This window comes from Heteronotia binoei, chromosome 1 (genome assembly GCF_032191835.1).
Source record: "Heteronotia binoei isolate CCM8104 ecotype False Entrance Well chromosome 1, APGP_CSIRO_Hbin_v1, whole genome shotgun sequence".
NCBI classification, from domain to species: Eukaryota; Metazoa; Chordata; class Lepidosauria; order Squamata; family Gekkonidae; genus Heteronotia; species Heteronotia binoei.
Window position 1 is genome coordinate 272,986,784 of NC_083223.1, and position 14,856 is coordinate 273,001,639.

A 14,856-nucleotide genomic window follows, 5' to 3' on the forward strand; every position below is an offset into this window, starting at 1 on the left:
CAAAACCTGCTTTTCTTAAAAACCCAACAAGCACACCATGCAGTCAAAAAGAACTCATTCCACTCAGGCTGTTAGGACAATTCTCTTCACAAAAAAATTGTCTTGCCAACTAACATATTTTGATCCAGTCCGAACTTGTTCTGTCTCTGCTACTTAGCTATAGTTGAAGAAGAAGATATTGGATTTATATCCCGCCCTATACTCTGAATCTCAGAGTGGTCACAATCTCCTTTACCTCCCCCCTCCCACAACAAAAACCCTGTGAGGTAGAAGAAGAAGATATTGGATTTATATTCTGCCCTCTACTCTGAAGAGTCTCAGAGCGGCTCACAATCTCCTTTACCTTCCTCCCCCACAACAGACACCCTGTGAGGTAAATGAAGATATTGGATTTATATCCTGCCCTCCACTCCGAAGAGTCTCAGAGCGGCTCACAATCTCCTTTCCCTTCCTCCCCCACAACAGACACCCTGTGAGGTAAATGAAGATATTGGATTTATATCCCGCCCTCCACTCCGAATAGTCTCAGAGTGGCTCACAATCTTCTTTCCCTTCCTCCCCCACAACAGACACCCTGTGAGGTAGGTGGGGCTGAGAGAGCTCTTACCGGAGCTGCCCTTTCAAGGACAACTCCTACGAAAGCTATGGCTGACCCAAGGCCATTCCAGCAGCTGCAAGTGGAGAAGTGGGGAATCAAACCCAGTGCTTCCAGATAGGAGTCTGCACAACCGCTACACCAGACTGGCTCTCAGAATGTCCCATAACAGCGATGGCTACTGCTAGAGGCTTTTTAAAAAGATATTTATAAGTGAGTGCCATTAGCACTTAATTCCAGATCTTTGGAAGATCTCATCCAAAGGCCATACAAAGAAATCCAAAAGAATAAGGGATAATACAGATCCTTGCTAAACACAGCAGAATAAATCCCATAAAGCTGATTCCAGATCTGCAACAACAGTTTTTGGGGTGTGGTCAGCAAAGAATTAAAACCAAAGAGTTATTTCCTTAATCCTCAGTCTAGCACCTGGACATTTTGTACTCCAGCAATCTATCAAGGCTGCCATGGGGATTAAGGTTGAGTTGTTGACCAAGATCTAAAAGAATCTGGTATGGAAGCCTGACTCTTCCCCCCCTCCCCCATCTGCAAATAGATCTCATCAATCAAGGCAATGAGAGACATCTCTGTTCCCAAACCTGCTATCATTCTTGGGAAGAGAAGGGATCCCTAAGCCGGAAAAGGGAGGGAGATGTCGAAAAAGTTTAAAAACAAATCAGTCAGTATCATAATTCCCCTGTATAAATCAATGGTGCGGGCTCATTTGGAATACTGTGTACAATTCTGGTCACCGCACCTCAAAAAGGATATTATAGCATTGGAAAAAGCCCAGAAAAGGGCAACTAGAATTATTAAAAGTTTGGAACAATTTCCCTATGAAGAAAGGTTAAAACGCTTGGGGCTCATTAGTTTGGAAAAACGTCGACTGAGGGGTGACATGACAAGTTTACAAGATTACACATAGGATAGAGAAGGTAGAGAAAGAAATACTTTTCTCCCCTTCTCACAATACCAGAATGTGTGGACATTCAATGAAATTGCTGAGCAGTTGAGTTAAAACAGATAGGCACTACAAGCATAGCCAGCATCAAGAGGGAATTGGATAAACATATGGAGCTGAGGTCCATCAGTGGCTATTAGCCAAAGCGTATTGTTGGAGCTCTCTGTCTGGGGCAAGTGATGCTCTGTATTCTTGGTGCTTGGGGGAGGGGCAACAGTGGGAGGGCTTCTAGAGTCATGGCCCCACTGATAGACTTCCTGATGGCGCCTGGTTTTTTTGGCCACTGTGTGACACAGCATGTTGGACTGGATGGGTCATTGGCATGATCCAACATGACTTCTCTTATGTCCTTATAACTGAAATAGATGAATGGAAGCTGTCAAGCATGCGGGTTCAATGTCGAGTCGAAGTTGATATAAAGACTATGTTTATTGATAGACCGATACTTTGGTAACAGGTTCTTGAGAGTAATGCTGACAATACATTGATACAATACTTTTAAGGAATTCCTACTTCAAAGGAATTCCAAGGGATGGGGTTGCGGGGTAGCATTCACACATAAACGATTGTAAATGTCTACGTTCCCATAGTGTTATCAGGACTGCGTCCTTGCTTTCCCCAGATGGCTCTCCCTCCCTTACAGGAATGTATGGGAAGGTGCTGATTACTTGGTTTAGTCAATCAGTCTGTCCCAAGCCTGACCAGGGTTATCAGGTGCCCCCTGGCCACCAGCAGGAGATATGGGGTAAGATGGGAAACTCCTGGAGATTTGGGGATGGAGCCTGGGGAGGACATGGACTTCGTTGGGGTACAATGTGTAGAGTCTACCCTTCAAAGCTTCCATTGTCTCAGGGGGAACTGATCTCTGCATAGATCTGGGGACTTTGGGGGTGGAGCCAGGAGCAAGGGTGTCAGAAGCATAATTGAACTCCAAAGGGAATTCTGGCCATCTCATTTAAAGAGACCGCACACCTTTTCAATGCCTTCCTTCCATATGAAATAATGGATAGGAGCACCTTCTTTCTGGGCTCATAAATGTGGACCCCCTGGTCCAATCATTTTGAAACTTGGAGGGTATTTTGGGGAGAGGCACTGGATACTATACTGAAAATTTGGTGCCCCTACCTAAAAAAAAACAGCCCCCCAGAGCCACAGATACCAGCAGATCAATTCTCCATTATTTTCTAAGTCTCCACAGGGAATAACAGAGTTCCCTCCTCTCCCCCGACTTTCTGATGGCCCTGAAGTGGCAGGGAGGGCCTTCAAACTGGGGGATCCCGTGCCCCCACCTGGGGATTGGCAACCCTATCTCTGCAGTCTGGAGATGAGCTGTAATTCCAGGGGATCCCCAGGTCCCACCTGGAGGCTGGCATCCCTATGAGACAATATAATAGACTGATACTGGTCTATCTGAACAAAATGGGCCTTATGTCCCCAAATTAAGAGAAATAATAAAAATTAGCAATATGTGTTTATGAATCTTGGACTGGAAAGGAAAGAACTGATTCCAACAGGAGGCTGGAGGCGGATAGGAAGTTGCTACGCAAGGCTTAGAAGCCGAGACACGGTTCTGTCACCACATCAATTAGACTCCCCCCCCCCCTTGTATTAATAATAATAAATTTTATTTCTATCCCGCCCTCCCCACCTCAGCAGGCTCAGGGCGGCTAACAACATTTTATAAAAACATACAATAATAATAATAAAACCTTTAAGTTTAACAATATAAAACATCAACAATAAACTTAATAACATTAAAAACCAGTTCAATAAATACAGTTATTCTGCGGTATAGTTCTTCAACCGCGTTGGCGGCTCCTTAATTTCTGATCTTCCTAACAGTCCGGGTGTGCAAATTTGAAAAGGACGGTCTTGCAGGCCCTGCGGAACTGCTCAAGGTTCCGCAGGGCCCGCACCTCCTCGGGGAGTCGGTTCCACAGAGTAGGAGCCGCAATCGAGAATGCCCGTGCTCTGGTGCTTATTTGTCTTCAGAGTTGGGAAATGCAGGCCAAGAAGTTCTTAGTCAAGTTTCTGTGTAGGTGTGTGGAATGGAAGATTGAAAAATTGTACTTGTGGAGCCGTTGGGTGGTGGTCACTCAGTGGTATGGTTAGATTTCCAGCGTGGTGTAGAGTTAGGATTGTCAGATCTGGATTGGAGATTTTGGGGGCGGAGCCTGGGAAGGTTAGGTGTTTGGCGTGGGGTGGGATCTCAGTGGGATATAATGCCGTAGAGTCCACCTTCCGAAGAAGCCCTGTTCTCCAGAGGAACTGATCTCTGTAACACTTGGAGACCAGTTGTAATTCTGGGAGCTCTCCAGCTACCACTTGGAGGCTAGCAACTCTATGTAGAGTGTCAAATTTGGACTGGGGGAAGGGGACTTGAGTTCAAATCCCCATATTAAGTGATCTTGTATTAATTGCCCTCCATCTCTTTCATCCTAGCCAACTTCAGAGGGTTTCCTGAGCAGTAGAAATACCATTGTGAACTCCATGAAGGAAGGGTGGGTTTTTAAAGACGTAGAGTGGATTCAATGCAAGGAGGAGACGCAGTTGCAGTGGCCATAGCTCTTTATTGAGTTACAGCGCAGTAACTTTTGAACGAAGAAGACTGGTCCACTGGGCCAACGGAGCCAACTATATACAGTTTAAGGTTCCCGCGCTAGGATGCCAATCAAACAGCAGGGGGGCTGTGATTGGATCAGGGCAGCAGGGATTTGGATCCTATGGCCCATAAGAACATAAGAGAAGCCATGTTGGATCAGGCCAATGGCCCATCCAGTCCAACACTCTGTGTCACACAGTGGAAAAAAAATTATATATACACACACACTGTGGCTAATAGCCACTGGTGGACCTGTGCTCCATATTTTTATCTAAACCCCTCTTGAAGGTGGCTATACTTGTGGCCGCCACCACCTCCTGTGGCAGTGAATTCCACATGTTAATCACCCTTTGGGTGAAGAAGTACTTCCTTTTATCCGTTTTAACCTGTCTGCTCAGCAATTTCATCGAATGCCCACGAGTTCTTGTATTGTGAGAAAGGGAGAAAAGTACTTCTTTCTCTACTTTCTCCATCCCATGCATTATCTTGTAAACTTAATTTAAACATAAACATAATTTAAAGGGTTGGAACACTTTCCCCACAAAGAAAGGTTAAAATGCTTGGGGTTCTTTAGCTTGGAGAAATGTCGACTGAGGTATGATAGAGGTTTACAGGATTATGCATGGGATGGAGAAGGTAGAGAAAGAAGGACTTTTCTCCCTTTCTCACAATACAAGAACTCATGGACATTCAATGAAATTGCTGAGCAGTCGGGTTAGAACTGATAAAAGGAAGTACTTCACACAAAGGGTGATTAACACATGGAATACACTGCCACATGTGTGATGGCTGCCAGCATAGACAGCTTCAAGAGGGGACTGGATAAACATATGGAGCAGAGGTCCATCAGTGGCTATTAGCCACAGCGTATTGTTGGAACTCTCTGTCTGGGGCAGTAATGCTCTGTATTCTTGGTGCTTGGGGGATCACAGTGTGAGGGCTTCTAGTGTCCTGGCCCCACTGATGGACCTTCTGCTGGCACTTGGTTTTTTGGCCACTGTGTGACACAGAGTGTTGGACTGGATGGGCCATTAGCCTGATCCAACATGGCTCTCTTAAGTTCTCTTAAGTTCTTATAGTTAAAACATACAGTACAACGTAATTAAAATATGAAACTAGCTTAACATCTATAAAATTATTAATTAATCAATTAAAAACAATCACCAAAACATTGTTAAAGCATTTGATGGCATCTGCAACAAGATTAAAAGACCCAAGAGATTCCGATTTTGGGTAGCCTAGCCATAGGTGGAATGGTACAGAGCAAATGAGAGAGTCAACCCAATAGAATATAACAGGACAGAGTAGGGGAAGCCAATATAGAAGAGTTGCCACCACCTCGACCATAGTTCTGGCAGTATATCTCTGTGTTCAGGTCCTGTGAAATTGCATTAAACGGTACTTCCAGAGAACTTCCCAGAGGAACTCCATGCCTTTCATTGAAATCCTCGAGGTTGCTGCTGCATACAAATGAATACTGGATCCATGACAATGGAGCTGGTTTCCATCCCATATGATGAACCTGCTGTTATCTCCTGTGGTACCTGGAAGCTCATGGTGGTCCTCACAGATCTCATCTTGACCTCATTGATACTTGCTACAGACGCCACTTTTTCATGAACCTGTTTGAGATAACCATGTTCACCCAGACTCCATCCAGGTAGTCATGTCTCCCACCCATGGTCCATACTCATTTGGGACTTGTGTGGTGATTTGGATTGTGGTGGTGATGGTGAACAAAATGGGATCTAGGGCTTGGGATCAGTTGGACCCTGGACACATACTGTGTAGATTTGTTGATTTACTTTACGTTCCTGGTTCCCTGCCTGTTTGCAGGCACATTTCATGATGTTGGTATTGACTTACAATGCCCAAGAGAGACCGGTTGGGTTTAATTTGGATGCTTAATTTTATGCTTTGGATGTTCATTTTCTTTTATGTTATGGATGCTTAATTTTATGTTTTTCGTAGTTCTGGTTTTAATTATTTCAATAGTGTGCTCCTTGTTGGTTTTGATGGTTTTAAGATGTGGTTTTATTGGCTATGTTTTCATTTGTTAGCTGTCTCGGCGGCTCTTCTAAGCACAGAAAGGCTGGGTATAACTTCAGCCAATTAAAACAAAACAAACCGTTTTACACCCTTCGAATCCCCTTTACTTGAAGAGATTTTGTTGTGTAACTCTGTTGAGGGTTGCACTGTTAATAAGTGATGAATATGAATGTCTCTCATGTGCATAGTTTATTTCTGCCCCCCCCCCCATATAAAGTTTACTTTACAGTCATCACAAGTCATGCCATCTTCAAGACAGCTACTAACAGGCAGTGCCAAGATTCGTTATGTAATAGGAGATAGTGAGTCATTTAATGGCATGGCGTGCATCTCCAGATACACTTGTTATGACATCTGCTCTTAAGGTGCACCTTTCCTTCATGAGTGGCTGATTTCCATTACCTTTTATTTATTTATTTTATTTATTATTTATGACTTGACATTTCTATCCCGCCCTCTCTGCGAGAGGACTCAGGGCGGCTGACAGCACCCCTTGCTTTTATTGCTACCCAGACGAAATGGCCTTCCAATTTATTACACTGTTTTGCCATTTGAGCCTAACTTGGTATCAGCTTCCATCCTTAACCCACCAACGACACGCATTTCAGCCCACTGTACTCTGTCCCCTCGTCTGAAGAAGTGTACATGGGTATGAAAGCTTACATTCGAAATAAAACTTTGTTGGTCTTAAAGGTGCAATTTGACTCTTTCTTGACTTTCATTTGGCAAGTTTGGCAAATTTGGCAAATTTGGCAAATTTGTTGGGAGCCGCCCTGAGCCACTTGTGGGAAGGGCGGGATATAAGTCATAAAAATAAATAAATGAATAAAAAAAATATTTTTTAAACTTTTATAATCTTTTATTAATCCCTCTCTATTTTTTAACACATAACATCGTTCAATAAAAAAAAAAAACACATAAATATATCAATGATCGTCTTATTATTCATATTGGAAGAGATTGACTGTGGTTAAACCAAAACTTAAAAAAAAAGAAACAACTATCTTATTTAAGTTATAGAAATTATAACAATATACTTTGACAATAATATATCAGTATTTTCCTACACCCACCAGTTAATTTTTTTTTTTTAACCAACTATAAAATTTTTCCCATTTTCTACTAGCTTCAATTTTTGACACCCCTCTTAACAAGTTTGACAATATATCCATTTCTGCGGCTTGTAGAATTTTATCAACCACCTCATTTACTTCCGGGCATTTCTTTTTTCTCCAGTGTTTGGCAAATACTATTCTTGCCGCCATGAGGATATAAACTGTTAAATATTCATCTTCTTGTGGGATTTCTTTTCTAACTAATGATAGTAACATCATCTCAGGTTTAAATTGTATATTTATATTTAATATGGACTCTAACATTTCATGAATTCTTACCCAGAATTTTTTAGATACCTTACACATCCACCATAAATGGTAAAAAGAACCTATTGCTATTCCACATTTCCAGACAGTTTAGCTTTTAATTTAATTTATTTTTTTTTATATTTATACCCTGCCTTATCCCGCAAATGGGCTCTGGGCAGCTTACAACATTAAGAAACCTTACAAAACATCAAACAAACGACATCCAAACTAGATAATCTCATAATTACAGAGTTAACAAAAAAACAACAACATGATTTTAGGTTTGTTTGTTTATTTGTTTGTTTGTTTTTAAAGGTAGGGAGTAGTGAGATGGTGTGCCCACACCTGGAAGGGGGCACACTACAGATAACTTGCCCCAGATTCTTCCAAAATCCGGAATTGGCACTGCTTGGCTTATAGGATGTTGAACCTGTGGCATTTTCCAAAGCCAATGAGAAGATTCCAAGGGCTGGATCCAGAGTGGCATTTTGAGCCGGTAGACGGATAGACCAAAAAAGCAGGACCAAATGTGGACGTCTGCCTCCTGCCCCCCTTCCCACACCCATGCCGTCCCCGTCGTGCCGCAAAAAAAAAAGAAGAAGAAAATATTGGATTTATATCCCGCCCTCCACTCCGAAGAGTCTCAGAGCGGCTCACAATCTCCTTCCCCTTCCTTCCCCACAACAAACACCCTGTGAGGTAAATGAAGATATTGGATTTATATCCCGTCCTCCACTCCGAAGAGTCTCAGAGCGGCTCACAATCTCCTTTGCCTTCCTTCCCCACAACAGACACCCTGTGAGGTAGATGAAGATATTGGATTTATATCCCGCCCTCTACTCCCAAGAGTCTCAGAGCGGCTCACAATCTCCTTGACCTTCCTCCCCCACAACAGACACCCTGTGAGTAAATGAAAATATTGGATTTATATCCCGCCCTCCACTCCCAAGAGTCTCAGAGCGGCTCACAATCTCCTTTCCCTTCCTCCCCCACAACAGACACCCTGTGAGGTGGGTGGGGCTGGAGAGGGCTCTCACAGCAGCTGCCCTCTCAAAGACAACCTCTGCCAGAGCTATGGCTGACCCAAGGCCATGCTAGCAGGTGCAAGTGGAGGAGTGGGGAATCAAACCTGGTTCTCCCAGATAAGAGTCCACACACTTAACCACTACACCAAACCGGCTCTTCCGAGGTGGTAGCTTTATGCAGTGTGACTGGAATGGCTCTCATATGGGTTGGGGGTGGGAGCGGGACAGGAAGTGGACGCGTGCATTTGGTCACGCTTTTTGGGTCCACCCACATCCCATCCATCTACCAGCTCAAAAGGCTTGTCTGGACCCAGCCAAGGTCAAATACATCCAGTCTATGAAATACTCATAAGAACATAAGAGAAGCCATGTTGGATCAGGCCAATGGCCCATCTAGTCCAACATTCTGTGACACACAGTGGCCAAAATTTTGTTATATATATATATATATATATATATATATATATATATATATGTATATATATATATACGTATATATATACGTATATACGTATATATATGTATATATACATATATATATACGTATATACATATATATATACATATATATATACATATACATATATATATATATATATATATACACACACACACACACACACACACACACACACTGTGGCTAATAACCATTGATGGACCTGTGCGCCATATTTTTATCTAAACCCCTCTTGAAGGTGGCCATGCTTATGGCCGCCACCACCTCCTGTGGCAGTGAATTCCACATGTTAATCACCCTTTGGGAGAAGAAGTACTTCCTTTTATCCATTTTAACCTGTCTGCTCAGCAATTTCATCGAATGCCCACGAGTTCTTGTATTGTGAGAAAGGGAGAAAAGTACTTCTTTCTCTACTTTCTCCATCCCATGCATTATCTTGTAAACCTCTATCATGTCACCCCGCAGTCAACGTTTCTCCAAGCTAAAGAGACTCTTTACTGTACTGCTTCTGCTTCATTTCAATTGATTTGATGACTCACTAGGAATTCTGACACATCAAAAAAAAAAATGTACCCACGCAGGGATTGTTCATTTCTTCATCCTATCTACACCAGGTTCTGTTTATTTCCTCAATCTGTCTTGTTTAACCACATGCTATTGTGAGCACGTAAGTGACTGCAGTTTTATGTTGAAGCTCTGAAATATCAAAGGGATTTTCCCTTTATGTTCTCCTTGTTGTAAAAAGATAGCATCATATTTCAGGCGTGTAGCCATCAGCTGCTTAAGATTCCTAAGCATCATTAACAGAAGTACTTTTTCTGATGCTACCATGGATTTCCTCCTTAACGATGCCACTTCCTGTCTACCAGTCTTTCCGTGTCTTTCGTTGCTTGAAATGGCTGCAATTGTGAAGATCTTTCATCAGAATCAAGAAAATGGGGGTTGGACTGGGTGATCTTGGAGAGCCCTTTCAATTCTATGTACTTTCCGATGGACATTTGGAAATGGCAAAGCGAACATATTTAGCATGTACTTTCTAGTATATTTGTATATCAGTTTTTATCTGCCATATGCATAAGAACATAAGAGAAGCCATGTTGGATCAGGCCAACGGCCCATCCAGTCCAACACTCTGTGTCACACAATGGCTGAAAAATACAGGTGCCATCAGGAGGTCCCTCAGACAATAGAAGCCCTCCCACTGTCCTCCCTCCCCAGCACCAAGAATACAGCGTATCACTGCTCCAGACGTAAGAACTTAGGAGAAGCCATGTTGGATCAGGCCAATGGCCCATCCAGTCCAACACTTTGTGTCACACAGTGGCTGAAAAACGCAGGTGCCATTAGGGGGTCCATCAGTGGGGCCAGGACACTAGAAGCCCTCTCACTCTTGCCCCCCCCTGCAAACACCAAGAATACAGATCATCACTGCCCCAGAAAGAGCTCCAACGATACACTGTGGCTCGTAGCCAATGATGGCCCTCTGCTCCATATGCTTATCCAATCCCCTCTTGAAGCTGGCTATGCTTGCAGCTGCCACCACCTCCTGTAGCAGTGAATTCCATGTGTTAATCACCCTTTAGGTGAAGAAGTACTACCTTTATCAAAGTTCAAAGTTCAGTTTTTATCTGTCTTATGCAAAGCTACCCCCACTTATAGTTTGCACCTCGTATAGTTCTGAGTTTGGAAATTCCTGGAGACATGGGGGTGGAGCTTCATGGGCCTTGGGGAGGACAGAGACCTTATCAGGTATACTACCATAGTATTGTAGGGTTCCCATTCCCCAGGCAGGGGATCCCTTGGTTTGGGGGGCTTCTGCCTACCGCCAGCCAGCTGGCCAGTGGGAGAAGCCCCACCCCTAAATAACAACATCCCTGCACAATGTCCCCATGTCATGAAGAAGTGGCATCATCAGGTGACATCATCAGGTCAAGGGCGTCATGTGGTGACACTCTGTTTTGAGGGCCAAACTCTATGGTGTGAAGGCAATTTTGCCATGGAGTATTGTCCTCAAATCAGAGTGTCACCGCATGATGATATCACTTCCATATGGTGTCACTGCATTGAGGATGTTGCACAATATCTCCGCCCCCATCAGGAATGCCCTCCATATCCTCCTGCCAGTGCAAAGGTAAGATCTGGCAGCCCTACATAGAGTCTACCCTCCAAAGCAGCCATTTTCTCTAGGAGAACTGATCTGTGTAGTCTGAAGAGCAGTTGTAATACTAGGGGCTCTCCAGTCCCCACCTGAATGTTGGCTACACTAACCCCACAAAACCCGTGGCTTGGCTAAAATGATAAATGATCTAGCTTGATATCAAAGCAGGACACCCATGATGTCTTTGGACTCTCTCACATGGGAAGCGAGCTGGAATGGGTCCAGAGAGGGTAACAAAGATGGTGAGGAGTCTGGAGACCAAGTCGTATGAAGAAAGGTTGAAGGAGCTGGGCATGTTTAGCCTGGAGAGACGGCGGCTGAGATCACCATCTTCAAACACTTGATCACCATCTTCAAGCACTTGATGGACTGTTTATTTATTTATTTACATTAGACTTTTATCCCGCCCTCTCCGCAAGCGGACTCAGGGCGGCTTACAACAGTCATATAGTGGATGGTGCAGAATTGTTTTCTGTTGTCCCAGAAGGTAGGACCAGAACCAATGGGTTGAAATTAAATCAAAAGAGTTTCCGGCTCAACATTGGGAAGAACTTCCTGACAGTTAGAGGAGTTCCTCAGTGGAACAGGCTTCCTTGGGAGGTGGTGGGCTCTCCTTTCTCGGAAGTTTTTAAACAGAGGCTAGATGGCCATCTGACAGCAATGAAGATCCTGTGAATTTAGGGGGAGGTATTTGTGAGTTTCCTGCATTGTGGAGGGGGTTGGACTAGATGACCCTGGAGATCCCTTCCAACTCTATGATTCTATGAGGGGTCTGGAGACCAAGTCTTATGAAGAAAGGCTGAAGGAGCTGGGCATGTTTAGCCTGGAGAGGAGGCAGCTGAGAGGCAATATGATCACCATCTTCAAGTACTTGAAGGCTGTCGTATAGAGGATGGGGTGGAATTGTTTTCTGTGACCCCAGAAGGTAGGACCAGAACCAATGGGTTGAAATTAAATCAAAAGAGTTTCTGGCTCAACATTAGGAAGAACTTCCTGACCATTAAAGTGGGTTCCTCCGTGGAACAGGCATCCTCGGGAGGTGGTGGGCTCTCCTTCCTTGGAGGTTTTTAAACAGAAGCTAGGTGGCCATCTGACAGCAATGAAGATCCTGTGAATTTAGGGGGAAGAACTTCCTGACTGTTAGAGAGATTCTTCAGTGGAACAGGCTTCCTCAGGAGGTGGTGGGCTCTCCTTCCTTGGAGGTTTTTAAACAGAGGCTAGATGGCCATCTGACAGCAATGCTGATCCTGTGAATTTAGGGGGAAGAACTTCCTGACTGTTAGAGTGATTCCTCAGTGGAACAGGCTTCCTCAGGAGGTGTTGGGCTCTCCTTCATTGGAGGTTTTTCAACAGAGGCTAGATGGCCATCTGACAGCAATGCTGATCCTATGAACTTAGGGGGAGGTGTTTGTGAGTTTCTTGCATTGTGCAGGGGGTTGGACTAGGTGACCCTGGGTGTCCCTTCCAATTCTGTGATTCTGTGATTCTACCTTGCTTGATAGAATGCGCCATATACAAGGTCTTTTTTTTAAAGCCTTAAGACCAAACGTTTTCTCCCTCCGCACAAAACACTAGAACTCAAGGGCATCCAGTGAAATTGATAAGTGGAGGATTCAGAACAGGCAAAAGGGAAATAAAGTGAGCAATTAAAATGCGAAATTCACTGCCAGAGGATGTAGTAATATAGTAATGGTCACAGGCAAAGCTTTTTTCAAGTCGAGACATCACCCTGCCAACAAAAGTCTGTATACTCAAAAGTGATGGTATTCCCAGTAGTAATGTAGGGCTGTGATAGCTGGACCATAAGGAAGGCCGAGCGCCGAAGAATAGATGCTTTTGAGCTGTGGTGCTGGAGCTGGAGAAGAGTTTGTATGTGGACCTGGAGCTTCCTCCCCTTTCTTGTTAGTAGATCTCAGGTACTTGAGGGAAAAAGGGAGTAGTAGTGAGTCCTGCACTGCTACAGCACCAACCCCAAATCAGACTTTTCCCTGCAGCCACTGTGGCCGGACCTGCCTGTCCCGCATTGGTCTTGTCAGCCACCAGCGAGCCTGCAGCAAACGTGGACTATTGCACCCTTCTTAAATCTTCGTTCGCGAAGCCAAGCCGAGAGAGAGAGAGTGAGTCCTTCTCCCACGGTATGGGGTAGATTCTAAAATATTATGAAGGGGGAATGTTCTGTCCAAACTTGGGATGCAATGTTAACCCTTCCTTCCTTGATTTTTTGTTGATATTGCCCTCAACTGTAACATTCTTTTGTTTTTATGAATTTTACTGTTAATTTTTACTCTACATCCTAAAATACTTTGCCTTTTTCTTCTCCCCCCCCCCCTTTTTTGTGGAGTGATATGTATATGGCATGTTTTAAAAACACTTTATTTTAACAAAAATTGACCAGAGAGCCAGTTTGGTTTAGTAGTTAAGTGCATGGACTCTTATCTGGGAGAACCGGGTTCGATTCCCCGGTCCTCCGCTTGAAGCTGCTGGAACGGCCTTGGCTTAGCCATAGCTCTGGCAGAGGTTGTCCTCGAAAGGGGAGCTGCTGTGAGAGCCCTCTCAGCCCCACCCACCTCACAGGGTGTTCTGTTGTGGGGGGAGAAGATATAGGAGATTGTAAGATGCTCTGAGTCTCTGATTCAGAAAGAAGGAAAAGGAAAGGTCCCCTGTGCAAGCACCAGTCGTTTCCGACTCTGGGGTGACGTTGCTTTCACAACGTTTTCATGGCAGACTTTTTACGGGGTGGTTTGGCATTCCTTTCCCCAGTCATCTACATTTTCCCCCCAGCAAGCTGGGTCCTCATTTGACCGACCTCAAAAGGATGGAAGGCTGAGTCAACCTCGAGCCGGCTACCTGAAAACTCAGCTTCTGCTAGGGATCGAACTCAGGTCGTGAGCAGAGCTTAGGACTGCCGTACTAACCAAATCAGACTTTTCCCTGCAGCCACTGTGGCCGGACCTGCCTGTCCCGCATTGGTCTTGTCAGCCACCAGCGAGCCTGCAGCAGACGTGGACTATTGCACCCTTCTTAAATCTTCGTTCACGAAGCCAAGCCGAGAGACTACAGCTTTAACACTCTGCGCCACGGGGCTCAATTTCAGAAAGAAGGGCAGGGTATAAATCTGCAATTCTTCTTCCAAAAAAGATACACAGCTAACTGTGGATTAAATTTATTGAACCACCAGGACATCACGTGTAAATGACAGCTTCTTGCTTGAAACAACTTCAGGTTGTTCTTCCACACATCTATGTCAGTGTGTCTACTGTGCCAGTGTGTGCATTTGAAAGGGGTTTATGTGTATGTGTGAGAGAAAGAGAGTAAGTGAAAGTGACACATGGAGCACATTTGACACATGAAGCAAAGGAAAGTTGAAACTTGCATCTCAGCCAGCAAACCTGGAGTTACATAGGACATGGTTGGGTTAAAGAAATAAGAGTCACAACTGACTGATCCTCTCTCATATAATGAGTCAGATGACAATGAAGTGACATAGTGAATCAGACTCTTGGTCTGTCCAAATCAGTATTGTCTACCCAGATTGGCGGTGGCTCTCCAAGGTCTCAGGCAGAAGTCTTTCACATCAGCTATTGCCTGATCTTTTTTTAACTGGAGATTCCGGGGATTGAACCTGGGACCTTCTGCATGCCAAGC